General features: G+C 48.5%; 1 protein-coding gene across 4 annotated transcripts in view; it reads right to left on the reverse strand.

The window, feature by feature from the left end:
• LOC137457138 (endonuclease domain-containing 1 protein-like) overlaps positions 1 to 6,723 on the reverse strand; it is a 215,835-nt gene extending 209,112 nt beyond the window's left edge. For 3 of the 4 annotated variants that reach the window (XR_010991218.1, XM_068168940.1, XM_068168948.1), the window contains exon 1: positions 6,548 to 6,723. The gene's annotated coding sequence lies outside the window, so the exon portion shown is untranslated. Of the gene's footprint in view, positions 1 to 5,992; positions 6,156 to 6,547 lie in introns of those variants that run through there. The other variant, XM_068168957.1, reaches the window with a different exon arrangement.
• Positions 6,724 to 14,323: the final 7,600 nt, after the last annotated feature.

Below are 14,323 nucleotides of genomic sequence, written 5' to 3' on the forward strand. Positions count from 1 at the left end.
CCAAACTCACTCCCTGCACTGGGAGACATTCTACAGACAACCTTCAATCCAAGCTAATAAGCACTATAAAAACAAAAAAAGGATTACTTCAGGCTCAGCACTACAGTAGCTGCACTCAAACAAATCATCATGTTCCTGTACGCAGGGTGAGGGAGCAGAAATAGCCAAATTTTGTAATAGTAGAGTATGATGTTTAAAAGGTTTCTCTCTCCTCATTTTGCTTACCCCCCATCTTCCCACCCAAGCAACCAACTGCTGCTTCTGTTTAAGAGATGACACAAAGGGGAAAATAATTAAAATAATCTTCCTATTATCATCATGCTGAAAACTTGACAAGATTTCTGTTGAGACTGTTGAGCTAGGCATCATTCTTTACACTTAAGAGTATCATGACTTTGGTTGCAAAAGTAAGAATTTCAAATACCAGGCAAAAAAAGAAACAGAAATAAAAATGACTGCTTTAGCATCTTTGTATTTACCAACTCTGCCTACTTTTTAAACAACTGCACGATTTACCTTTTTTAACAGGATCTACTCCTTGAACAACACATTCAGAGCAGCACTGGTAAAAATCACAGCTTACAAATACTGTTATAAATGCCCTTTAAAACATTTGTTTCACAATTCATTTTGTTTATACTTCAGAAACAAATTTATAGCCTAACACAAATTTAAAAAAAAAACAATACAAAACCACCACCAAAACAAAAAACCTCAGTGCCTCATTAATGCTTTCTAACAGTAAACACCATCATGAAAAAATAGTTAAAGTAACTGTACACAAATTCAGCTGTGAAATCCAGTTTCACTATTACCAACTCCCCCCAGCCACAGAATTTCCCACAAGTTTAGACCATAGCATTCATAAAACAAACCATCAACAGCAAAACCTCAATGTCCATATTGACCAAAACCCTTTCATACAATATTATCTTTTATTATTACAACCAGCACTTCACTGTCCTGACAAATCTCACTTAAAATAAGAAACTCATAAAACACTTTTAGCTTGACTGAAATATTTTTGCTACGTAGATGTGAGTCTGTCACAGATCTCCAAACTTAACTCTATGGAGAATCTCAACACTGAGGACATTTAACACATTCCTTCTAGAGTTGAAGGTAGTTCACAAAGACTCAGGTACTGGGACCCTCTGCAAGCCTTAAGCACTCAGATCAGGAACCCACAGAAGGATGAAATTTCTGACCTTGGTAAGGGTGAAACTCAGAACAAACAACTCTACTTTCCACCCTTGCTGTTAGACAACAATGCTGCGTTTGCTGGCTGTGCTGCAGCATCCTGACAGACTGAAAAAAGAAGGTCGATTTTGTACTGTACTTTCCTGAAATCCAAAGCCAAGAAGAAAAACGCTGTTTCTGCTAAATTCGTGACAAACAGTTGCAGCTCCATTAATTCCATCTCCAGTCATTTAGAAAGCCACAAGTCAGAATCCAGAATTATCAAGCCAACTTCAAAGAGCTGCTGGGGAGGGATTATTTGTTTTAACTTTGTATTTCAGCATTCATGTTTGCCAGGACTCTTAACGTCCTTTATGTTAGGGTATTTTCAAGCTCATTTTCTGCTATGGAAAAACATCACACAAATATGGTATGCTCATACTATACACGGGAGGGCAAACAAAACTTAGAATCACAGAACTGCAATTAAAGTTGAAAAAAGACCTTTAAGATCATCAAGTCCAATTCTTGTTTTTATTTCTCAGTATGAAAGAAATATAGTAAACCAATTAATACAGCAATTAGAAATTAAATAACCTAGCCTGCATTAAAAAGATTCTCTTAACCATAAGCACACACTTTTGAAGTAAGTCCACAGTTTACCTTGTTATTGAAACAGGAAAAAGTTTTGCTACTTCCTACAGCGAAACCAATATAAACACCGGTTTAAATATTTCCTTTTCGGATCACTTTAAGTGAAATAAGCAACCTTTTCACCACTGCAATTTGGCAAGATACTAAGACCCTAACGTGAAACTTTGAGTCCATCTTTTTAAGAGATAAATTGGTCTTGTTTATATAAAAAAGTAGAGAGAACTGGCACAACACCTATTTTTCATTGCCCCTTTCTCATATACATTGTATTCATCACCAAAACAGCCCTGTGGAACACAGTGTACTGCACACATTGTGCCTCGTCATGAGCTGACAGCAATTGAAGAGAAAGGTGAAGTAAGTTACAAAATGAAGTATTTTTTCCCTGGCCGGCTGAGAAGACAAATGATCTTAGTTATATTAAAGAGAAAGAGGATATGGGATCCAAAGGGCTCATTTTACGTTAACTGCATCTCACCAACAAAAATAGAGAAAGCAATTTCCTGGTGCCGCAATTTCATGTACGCTCAAAAACAGAGGTGTTGGCACACCCTTCTATTCTGCATCTACCTGGCGTTCTCAAATCTCTCAACAAACCAACCTTTTCTTACTAATATCCTATTTTAAGGGAGGATTGAGGCTTTTTTTTTTTCCCAACAAAAACACAAGGATATGTAAATATACCTCCTACCCAGGTTGAATAAACATACCTCTGTAGCCAATACCATTTCAAATGACTCCTCTACCAAACATCTCCACAGTATATGCCACACACAACCAATTACCATTCCAGTCCTTTCGGTCTTCCACTGGTCATCACTCACTTCAGAACCATTATCCTTCCTGTTATTTTAAGGCCCTATTTCCTTCTCAACATCAGTCAGTATCTCAAAAGTCTCATCATTTTAGAAGCCAAAAAAAATGTACTGATTAAGTTAGCACAGAACAGAAGTGAAAGCATGTGAAGCATCATAAACCATCCCAAATCTTTTTACTAGACCAGACCAGGAGAAAACTATGAATTTTATCTTTCCTCCTTCTCATGTCCTGTATTTATAGGGCATTAAAATCCTACTATTAACAGAATACTCCTCTCTAGTAAAATTCTAAAGCAGGTTCAAATATCTGTGCAGGGTCCTCACCATTAGTTACAGAACTCTCTCTCCTCCTTTTAACCTATTCTCATTCCTCTGCTACTATTTAACTCTTTAGGGATATTTGAGTCATGGTGTTATTAATGCTTATGCAAATCTTAAAAATAGCTGGAATTTGAGATTTTTAAGCAGTACAATAGGAATATACACAACAAAACACATCCTTACAAGGTGGTTGGATTTTTTTTTCCACCTCTTCTCCACTTACTTCAAAACAGAAACACCTCAGTGATCCAGACTAGCAGTCATCCATAATTTTTTTCTAGCTTGTTGGTCCCATAATCTTCAGCAGTGCGCAGTGCAGAAGCCCACATAACAAATGTACACCTACACAATACAGATATCCTTTCTTCTACTGCTTCCTACTGACCCCAGCTTTTTGCAGATGGCCAGGGTCCACTGCCTGTAAACTGAAAGCCACTGATCTAGAACCTAGTATCCTCTTACTGTTTGTTCTGCTATCCGAGAAGTTACATTAAAATGGCATTACGTTCCCTAACTCCCAACAAACTAGGTTTTCTCCTTAGAACATACTAACAACCATTCTTCCAGAGCTTCTCCTTAAATCTTCTCTCCAGAGACAAACAAGTACCGAAAACAATGCACCATAATTTCAGATATCTCACTTTGCCACAGATTCAGACACCGTACAAGCCCTTCACACTAAAGACTGCCCAACCTACCTATAAATAGGCTCAAAGCTTCAGGCTCAGGAGACTGATAGCTAAACATGATCCTCGCCATGTTCCCTTGTGTTACCTACATAAAGCCGCATCCCTTAAGGACGCCAGGCCACACAGGCATGTGCCTACCGCTACAGCTTGTACAGGAGAGTGTGGAGGGAAAGGGGAAAAAAAAAAGGAGAAAAAAAAAAAACAACAATCATGGGGCATAAACAGCTCCCTTCCAGAGAGAAAATTTTCCCTCTGCCAGCCGCAGACAGGTTGTCACAGATCGGCCACAGACAGACCCACCAGAGACAGGCCCTTCGGGAGGCTTAATAGGGTAAAGCCCAAACGGCTGCTCTCCTCAGCAGCACGGTGGGCAGTGTCGGGAGCATACTGGCCACCTTCCCTCGGGCAGAGGGGCTTCAGAGCCCCCCTCATCGTGATCAGGAGCTACCTACCCTACCGCTGTCGGGCCGGACAGGGCCGAGTCCCGCGGTTCTCCCGGGCAGCTGCAAGCCAGGGCCGGGGGCGGCGCGAGGCCGGGCCGCATGACCGCCGGCACGTGGCCCCGACCATAACAAACAGCCGGGTGGGCGGGAGCCGGCCGCGCTCGCGCCCTGCTAAGGGCGGGCGGGGCGACGAAGGGGGGCAAGGAGGAGACAGAGGGAGGGGAAGGAGGGGGAAAGGAGGGGGACAAGCGGGCAAGTGACGCGACGATTGGCTGCCACGCAGCGGTGAGCGTGGCCGACGCTCCCGCCGCCGTGGTGCAGTGCCGAGGATGCGCCAGGCGGGGGCCGCTGTGTGCGTCGAGGGGTCCCGCGCACTTCCCGCCCTCAGCGAGGTCGCAAGCCCCGAGCAGCTACCCTCAAGACGCGGCACGGCGCGGCACCCTCCCAGGCGGCTCCAGATACGGTGGGTGCCGGGTGCCGAGTGCCCGGTGCCCCCATACACGGCTCCCGCCGAGGGATCAGGCCCGCCCCCTAACCTCCTGCTATAGCCTCCCGGCCCTCACACCGACCACTTCTGCCCTCACACCCGACACCCGCCGCGGGGCCAGGCCTCAATATCAACCCCCCGATAAGGCCCCGGGCCTCACACCGACCACCCTTATGGCCCCCAGCCCTGCCTTCACACCGACCTTCTCCACCCTCATCCTCGGCTCCCGCCGCGGGGCCAGAGCTCCACACCGACCTCCCGCTATTGCCCCAAAGCCCTCCCACCGACCTCCTGCCGCGCTCATACCAGGCCCTCAGCCCACAGCTAGATGCTCACACGGACCTCCAACGATGGCCCCCAGCCCTCACACCTGGCTCCCACCACGTGGCCAGGCCCACACATCGACCTACTCCTACGGCTCCTGAGCCCTCACACCCAACTTTTGCCGCGGAGCCATGCCCTCACACCGATCTCCTGCCACGTTCATACCTGGCTCCATCGAGGGCACGGACCCTGACGCTAACCTCCCACCACGATCCAAGGCGCTCGTATTGACCTCCCCCTCAGGTCCTGGTCCCTGACACGCACCACCCTCACCCTTGCTACCCACCACGGCAACAGGCTCGCACACCCAGCTCCACCGCGGCCCCCTGCCCTCACACCCCCTGCAGTCCCAGGCCCGCACCCCTCAGCGGACATGACTACACAGCCACCGCCCCCCACCAGCCCGCCCGGAGCTCCGCGGGCTACCCACAGCACCTCCGAGCTGCACCACGCAGGAAGCGCCTCAGCCCGCGGTACCCGTCCGCTCTCTCCCCTCTCATCTCAGATCCCACTTCCCCACTGCCTGTTCCCTGGTCCTGGCAGCAGAGGAAGCTCTCCAACGCTCCCTTTCGCCTTGGTCTCCTTCTCCTCAGAAACCCACCTGTGGGGCGGCAGGCCGTGCCCGCTCGCCGGCCGGCCCGCTTCGATCACCCAGCGCTCGCTCGCACCAGGCGCGGAGCATGCGGGGGGGTGGAGGGGAGAAGTGCTAAATATACCCGCTGCCGGCGGCACCGCCTGTGTCACAGACCCGGGCTGGCGAGCGGCAGCGCGGCCCGGCCCTCCCCGCCTTCCCCCACCCCCCCCACGGCCGCATCTTGTTTTCTCCATACGCACTTGGAAATGCGGACTGTCCCTTCCCCCCCCGCCGGGGGTCTATTTGAGGGTGACAGTCCGTATTTTCGCGCAACTCGGGATACCCACGCAGCAAGGAAAACAACACGGCGCAGTCCGGTCCTCCCCCCCCACCCCCGCTTTCCACCCCCGAGCAGCAGCTCGGCTGTCACTTGGCTCCGTCGCGGAAGGCACCCTTTCCCCCCTCTCCCCCCCCCCCCCATGTCGCGACAGTAGCCCGCGCACCTGCCGCTCACCGTTCTCTCTCTACAGTTGCCATCTCCTACCAGTGGTATGGGGAGGTGTGGGGCACGCCTGCCTCTGCTACCAAGGAGGGGGGGGAAGGATAGCGGCGGCGGCAGCCCATATGAAGCGACCGGCCGAGGGCTCGTCGCTGGCAGCCAGGTGCGTGGGGGGAGCTCCGCGGGTGGGGTGCGGGGGTAGGTGCGGGGAAGGGAGTGGGCCATAGGAGGCGGGATAGAGCAAGCCTCCGTCCCTTGCTTCCCCCCCCAGTCCTCTCCTCCCCCCCCCCCCCCCCCAGCCGCTTGTGTTTACCTCAAGTTTGAATTTTATCTGCGCAACATGAGCTGGAATGCGGACATGGAGGGCGGGAGGGCGCGCACACACCCGCCGCTCCGTGGGGACACGCTGCACCCCAGCCCCCCACACCTCCTGGACATCGCACCCTCACCCCGCTCCTCCTCACCCCGCTGCCGCGCAAACATGGCGCACCCGCCCGCCCCGCCAAACCCCGCGCCCCCCATGGGCAGCCCCCATGGACAAGTCCCGCCGGTAACTTACCTCCAAGAGCGGTCGCTGCTCCGCCGGCTTCTCCTCCTCCTACCCGGGGGAGGGTGCCACACGCAGCCCCATCAGCGGGGGTTGACCACATCTGCCGAGCTCCCGCCGCGCTCCCAGCCGCTGAGACAGGTGCAGGCGGCGCGGAGAGGAGAGGAGCTGCGGGGCGGGCCGGAGCCGGGGCAAGGGCGGGGCGGGGGGCACCGCTGCCCCGCCGCCGCCTCCTCCTCCTCCCAGCCGCCCCGGGCTCCCCCAATGCTTCCCTCCCCACAATGTTGTTTCATTATATCATGTCCATCATGTGACACCCGGAGGCCTCTCTATGGAAACTTAAAGGGGACTTTCACGTGATGGCGACGACGCTGCCGCTGGCCCACCGGTACCCCCTGGCCGACTCCGGGGGGCTGCCAGCCCCCCTGCCACCCTCCGCAGAGCCCTACCCTCCCACGGGGGGCTGCCACTTTCATACCTACCGCCCTCGGGTTTTTTGAGTCAAAGCAAGTTCCTGCGCTTGCTTGTTCCATTATCATTAATAATTAGGGCTGATTTGGGGGCTTTTTTTTTTTCCCTCTCTCTTTGCAGCACCTCCGCTGTTGATAGTGAAAGGAAATAACCGCTTTCTGCGCTCCCGTCCAAGTACCTCGCAGAATGGGGACGGACCCTGGTCTTGGAGAGATGCGTGATCCGGTGCTCGTTTGTGTGCACGGTGGTTCTCAAGTGCTGGAAACGTCAGAAAAACAAACAAACAAACAAAACCCATCGCGAAACCACCACCCAAACAAAAACCCTAACAACAACAAAACCAAACCAAACAAACAAAAACACCCAAAGAAGCAAAACCAACTAAACAAAAAGAAGGAAAAAAAAAGTTTGTGTAAGACTAAGGAGGCTGAAAGAAACAAACAAAAAAAATTGTATCAGATGAGATGTGAGTGATGTCGTCGGTGTGGCTGAGCCGGGTGGTCGTGGACGCGGTTTTTCGCTCTGCCGTTGGTAGGGCAGGCTTGTCATACCGTCGGTTTTCTCCAGCAGGTTGTAGTACAGAGATGCTAGAAGGAGCCGTTTCTAGGGATGTACGCTTCCCACTGCAATAATACCAACCGCGTATACAAACAGCCACCCCTCGGAGAAGAGAAAGGGAATGGTGAAGACACGTTCCGTCATTTGAGGAGACCCCGGTCCCCCATGCCGCCGTTCTCCAGCCTCCCGCCGGCGGCCAGGGGTGAAGGCAGGCCGGCGGGCAGCGCCGCGTTCCTCAGGCTGCTGTTCTGCCTCCGGTGCTGAAGTGGGGTTTTTTTACCAGCTCTCCTCCTGCCCCCAGGATTTGGGATGACGGAGACAAAGCCCACCTGCGCCACAGTCCCACCGCCGAACCTCTGACCACCCGGCGATGTAGAGGCGCATCTCAGTTTGTTTTCTGTGGAAGTCAGCACACACTTGTAGGAGCTCCCCAAATACTGTACCAGTGGCGTGTCAGTATTGGTGGTCAGGTGCAAGGTTGAAGAGGGTAGCTTGAAAGGGGGGATGGATTTTCTGTTGAAAACCAAAGGACGAAAAGCATGCCTCATTCCTTTCTTTCTTACAGCTTCCACTGGAAATCACAGCCCCTCAACAGATTAACACATGACCCACAGATAGAATAAGCTTTAAGTTTGGGATTTCATTTCTTCAGTGTCCCGTGGAGTTTTATTGAATCGATTCATGTAAGTGACCGCTTTCCCATATATGGGGTTGATGCTGATGCCCAGCACACATCCCATCAGCCATAGGAGATGACTGGAGCCACCAGGTCCAACAGCAACAGGCCCATTTCTGGCTATGGTGGCACATAATCTCCCTTTGCTCTCCCATTAATGCTTTAGGATTTGAACGCTTTGGAGCTCAACTGCACTCATTCCCCAGAGCCCACACAATGAGCTCTATAGGTAACAGATACATGTTTCAGATTCCTCTCCCATTAATTTTCAAATTTTTTCAAGGTTGTAGAAATTGTTAACGATTTTAGCTGAAACAAGTCAGCAGGGTGAGGAACAGTGCATCCTCCTTTCCTTCCTTCTTCCCAGAGTCCTCCCTCTATCCACTCTACATTTTGTTTATCTGTCCTTTCCCATCTGATTTTGGGACGATTTCTATCTCTGGGCTTCTTTCTGCCATTTTATCCAGGCTGACCCACTGCCATGGAGTTTAGCTTGAGTGTCCCTCTCTTCCCATCTCCCTGGGGCTTATTGTCCTCCCTCAATAAGCCTCCTTCTAGCTCATATTCCCTTTTCTATATCATCCATAAAGGAGAATGAGGCTGGAGCTAGAATATGGAAGTCATAGAGTACTGCTAGAACTGATCTGTTTTATGCTGCTGCTGCTGTTTCTTCTGCTGCCATTCTGCTGTGTCATGGGAAGAGTTACCTCGCCATGCCAGCCCTGGGAAGCAGCACCTCAGGCAGAGCCACTCACTGCAAGGCTGAACTGTTCTTTGCAGAGCTGAAGGGGAAGTTTGCCTGGCTCAGGGTTTAGTCTGTAAGTAGAAGACATCACTCCCTTTCTCAGGCTCTGACAGAGAGATCAGTGTCAGGAGATTTACAGGAGGCAGAGTGGCAGCAGCAGCAGTGACAGCACATCAGCACACAGCCTTATTTCATTTTGTCAAGCCAAAATGCTTTAGGTTACAGCAAAGCAGAAAAGCAAAATGATGCATTTCTGTAAAAAAAAAAAAGGTGTGCTTTTCCCCAAATTTGCTTTAGATTCTTACAAGGAGGTCTTGCACTAAGAAAGAGCAAAGATCGCTTCTCTTAAAGAATATTGTTAGTTACAAAATCTTTACGATCTTTGCCCCTTCTACCTGAGCTTCCTTTCAAAAATGTGAGGTTTCAGGATGACTCTTCTCTCCCTCCCCTCCCAAACTGATGTTCCTTGGAAAGGCCCAGAGAAGCCCAAGGCTGTGTCTGCTTGTGAATGGAAACAGTTTGACTAAACAGCAAGGCGCAGGTACACGTGCACATACACGCGCACCCGCAGGATTTAAAGCAACCCATTGAAGTGCACGTATAGGAAAATCCTCCGTCATGTGACAGGCTTTAATATCTGCCTTAAAACTAATCCATAACTGTTGGACTCTGCATTGTGGCAGATCGCAGGAGGCTCAATACCTGGGGTTCCTCTGCATGTTTTTCAAACTGCCAAATAAAATCTCCCTGTTTGCTGTTGGATGAATTTGTTTTCGTAAGGATATGCTTGCCTTGTGAAAGCAAGTGAGGAAACTTAAAGAGATCCAGTCCTATTTTTACATATGCTGTTCCTCAAGGAAATGGTTAAAGAGCCTCACAGAATTCTTCAGTTCCTCTGTTAGAAATACCAGGGGCTTATCAGAGCTTGAGCTTTGGAGGTGGTCCTGCTCAGTTGTCAACACTGATTTTGCTTCTTTTTTTCTTAATTTTTGTCACTGAAACTGAATTCTTTTGTTTCACTTCTCGTTCTAATTCATTGCACTCGTTAGCTCCCATGTGTTACAAAGTGCGGTTTCATTTAGACTCTCGACAGAAGAAAGCCTGGATCCAGAAAGCAATTTGCAGTAATCTATTTTCTTTGCTACTCACACAAAAACATAACTACTCAAATAGATTGAGGTATAAACAATGCTGACAGGGGCCCCCCAAACCAAACCCAGACTGTGAAATTGAGGCAAGTAGCCCAGAGAACCCAAAATATCCTAATTTCTAGAACTCGGGCTGCTCTCAAAACTGCGGTAAAATGAAGCTTTGTTTATGTGTCAAGCAGAGTGTTTGTTGATCGAGTTTCTAAGGTGATGCAGCAGGAAAGACTGGTCTTAGGAAAAATGACACGGACAAAACAAGAAACTCTGATCCAGCAGTTATTTTTCATCTGATAACAGGGGAAAAAAAATAATATTTAAAAAGCAATGAGTAGTTTTCATTGAACTTTTCTTCTCCCTTGCCAGCAAATACAAAGGCAGCCTCTCACCTGCTCTGGTCCTGTGTTTGCAAGAGCAGAACTAAATTACTTATCAGAAGGAACATTTCCATAGCCTGCAAATACTTACCCTGGCTGCTGTTTCTACGTCATGTCGTGGACGAGACTGATGCTTAAGCAAGGTTTTAATGTACCTGCATTTTCTCCAGACTGGTGCCAGGCTTGCTGAGTCATTTTCCCTGTTCCTACTCTGCAGTCGGCTGCTTGCTTGCTTTTCCCTGTTATTTGTGTGGGTCGTAAGCTCAGCAACAGATGAGAATAACTGCTGATATTTCTTCAGGCTGCCTCCCTAAGAAAATAAAGGTTCTGCTGTGCTGCTTTTCTGTTCACATACATGTTCTGAACCCATTAATGAATTTTGGATGAGTTTGGAGAAAGCAGATATTTCAAAGACAGTTACGTTCCTGCAAGTTGCACATGGGCAGGAGGGAAAGACTTGGATCAGAAATGGAAGCAGAACTCCACCATAATGCATCAGTGCTGGCAGCTGTTTTCCAACCTCCCAGTCCATACATACCCACCAGTTATCTATAGGTAGTCACGCTGACCCACAGCGTGGCCATATCCTGCCTTGTATAGCTTTCACTAGCTGATATCATGCGTGCAGAAACAGAGGAACTGGGATAGTTAAGGGAACAAGCTGTTTTCCAAGCAAAACAGTGGAGACATTTAAGGCATATCACCATATGCATGGGAAAAGTCGGTGCCTGGGAATGCCTGTGTGTGGTTTTGGGGAACTATGTAACTTCTGTGTCACTCCCCAAGCAAACCATGCCAGAGGAGCCAGTTTGAGCTGTTCCTAGATCTGGCACAGCTGATCACTCTAATTCTCTGTTGGGCTTGGCACTAAACCTGTAGGGAAAAAAAAAAAACACCAAACATCTGCACCTCTTTCAAACATGGTCAGTAGAAGACTTGCTACTGAGTTACCTACACTTCCAAATGAGAAGCAGCCTTGTCTGCAGGTTTGAGCCTGCTCAGTCCTACAACCCCACTTCCCATGCACCTTTCTGGTGTAGCCTCACTGTTGCTGAGGCTCACAGTTGGCTTTTGCTTGAGAAGAGCCAACCATGAGGTGTCTCCTCATGGACAAAAAGATCCTAGCTATGTTGGACCACTCTTGACAGCCTAGCTGAAATTATGGCATAGGAAAACATTAGCTTGGCATCTCCACCTCAACATGTGCTGGGAGTCAAACCCAGTGACGATGGTCAGGTCAGAAACAGAGGATCAGACCCATTCTTACCTACAAGAAATGTCTTAATTTGTATGTTCTTTCTGTATCAGCTGCACCTTGCTTGGACCAGCCAGTGCAGGACAGACAGCCTAATGCTGCACACCACATACACTCTCATCTCCTTTGCAATTAGTTAGATGCAAGAAGCAGTTTCAGCCTGACAATCTGCAAGCTAAAAAAAGCTGTGCCTTCATATGCATAAACTGGATGTACAGAATATGTATTGTGTGTCAGCTCCCTTATGTCCCATATTTGTTCCTGCAGCAGTCACAAATGGGATCTGCTCCAGCAATACCACATGGTCCAAATGGACTCCTGGAGACACAGGGCTGTTTTGGTGCAGATACTTTTTAAAACTAAGGTGTTAGTTGTTCTACCATGAGGTGCTGCCTGTCAAACTCCTCTGGAAGGAAGTCTTTTACACAGAAGATTCATTAGCTTCTGATGATTAATCCATAAAATTGGAGCCAGACTCTCTACCAAGGAGCACATTACTGAGTCTATTACAGCTGCTGGACAACAACTGATGGTCAGGGACCTTGTTTTCCGGGATACTATGTAGCCATACCCTAGGAGATAACTTCTGCCTTGGAGGACTTACAAAACATAGAAAAAAGAATGACCAATAGAACTTTCAGGCAGAGCAAATGTGGTGACCTTTTGCAAATGTCAAGTTAACACCATTATCTGGAAGTAGAAAGGGTTTATCAGAGGGCAGATGGGTCAACAGGGATGGGAGGTTCCCAGGGTTGCAGGGTGAGATGGAGGAAAAGCTATGGCAGAAGCTGCATGGTATGATGGAAAGAAAGTACATGCAGAGCATCATATGGTCAGTCAACATAGCCAGGATGAAAAACAGTGTGGGAAAAGAGTCTGATGGCCCTGCCCTCAGCTCACAATATGACCACAGTATGACCACCTCCTCAAAGCCATATAGCAGGGGAGGGGCAATGGTGAAGGTGGGAGGTGGATAGCATGGTGCCTCTTACATGCTGGTTCTGCACAGGCAGCTGGAGGTGTGATAACCCTGTTTCAGGGGTTGTTTCTCTCTGTGGCTCAGCCTCCTGCAGCTGTGTTTGTTGCAACTGAGCCTCAGGGCTGGAGTGAGACATAGTTCAGCGCTCTAAGTCCAGGGTAGCAATAATTGAATATTAACAGGAACAGCTCCAGGAGCTACTGGGACTCAGGAAGTCACAATTCCTTCTCTGCTGCTGCTTCGTCTTAGTGGGAGGTGATTGCTGGAGGCCTTAATGGATGTGAGACAGAGTATGCTTCCCTCACATTAGCTCCAGCTTGCAAACTGAGGCTTTAACCACATCCTACCCTCTCTGATCATTTCCTCATGCACCTTTTCAGCAAGATGTGAAGTGCACTAGCTACAGCCACCCCAGCATCCCACAGGTGGCCAAGTGGGGCAGAGCAGAGACCGTACACCTTGTATCACCAGAGAACTAAGGGAGGGTCTCACCTTCAAGGCTTAGCAGAATTTGCCCAATATAAATTATTGAACTCTTTGCCTCTATTTCATCCTTTTAAGAACAGGAGTTTTATTTGCAGAATGGGGATTTTAAAGTTGAAAAGTGATTTTAAAGTTTAAAGTGATTTTAAAGTTGAAAACATTTGGTATCATGCCTTTGGTAAATATTCAAATTAAAATGCAGCAACAAATTCATAGGTAGTAGTGAGTCAGTGGGAAAGCAAGCCAACAGGATTCTAAGCTGCACCACAAGGGCTTCACCAGCAGAGATAAAGAAGACATTACTATAGATGACGGAGACTGGAGTCAATACAACTGACCAATATGATCGAGTATTGTTCCTTTATTGTTCCAGTATTGTAGGACTATAGTGCGAGCATATAGCACAGTAAAGTAAAGCATAGAAGAAGAAGGGAAAGGAAAGGCAGAAGTGCGTATCAAGGGAACTTCTACAACTTATATAAACTCGGAGAGCCTCGTTGGCATGGCTTCATTGGTTCCCTATGAGTGACCACACATCACACTATTATCAATTATTGGTCCAACTACTAAGGACACGCGAGGTTGTTGATGCAGGTGCGTGTCCTGTTGTTCCAAGATAACTTTCTGTGTTTATAGCTACCAGTGTCCTGTTTTAGTTGCATGCTGCAGGCACAGCACTGTTTTGCTATACTACTGACTGGCTCTGCACTTATGCTGAGCATGGCCTACCACCATGTCAGGCTCTAGGCCTACGCTGCAAGATTGCTCACACTGCTCATCAATGGCATTGCCACATGTTACCCCACTCTACTCAGTGCTTGCCAGCTGACACCTGGAATACTGAGTTCAGTTTTGGTCCCTCTTGTACAAAAGGGATGTGAACAGTCTGGAAAGGATCCAGAGAAGGAGCACAAAGATGATTCAAGGACTGGGAAACTGCGATATGAAGAAAGGTTGAGAACTGGGTTAGTTCAGCCTGGGGAAAAAAAAGACTTAGGAGAGATCTTATTACCATGTTCCAGTATTTAAAGGATGGTTACAAGGAAGACAGAGACTCCCTTTCTAAAAGGAAACACATGGAGAAGACAACAGCTAATGG

This window comes from Melanerpes formicivorus, unplaced genomic scaffold, assembly GCF_026170545.1.
Source record: "Melanerpes formicivorus ecotype bairdi unplaced genomic scaffold, bMelFor1.0.p_v2 SCAF_3, whole genome shotgun sequence".
In the NCBI taxonomy this organism is placed as follows: Eukaryota; Metazoa; Chordata; class Aves; order Piciformes; family Picidae; genus Melanerpes; species Melanerpes formicivorus.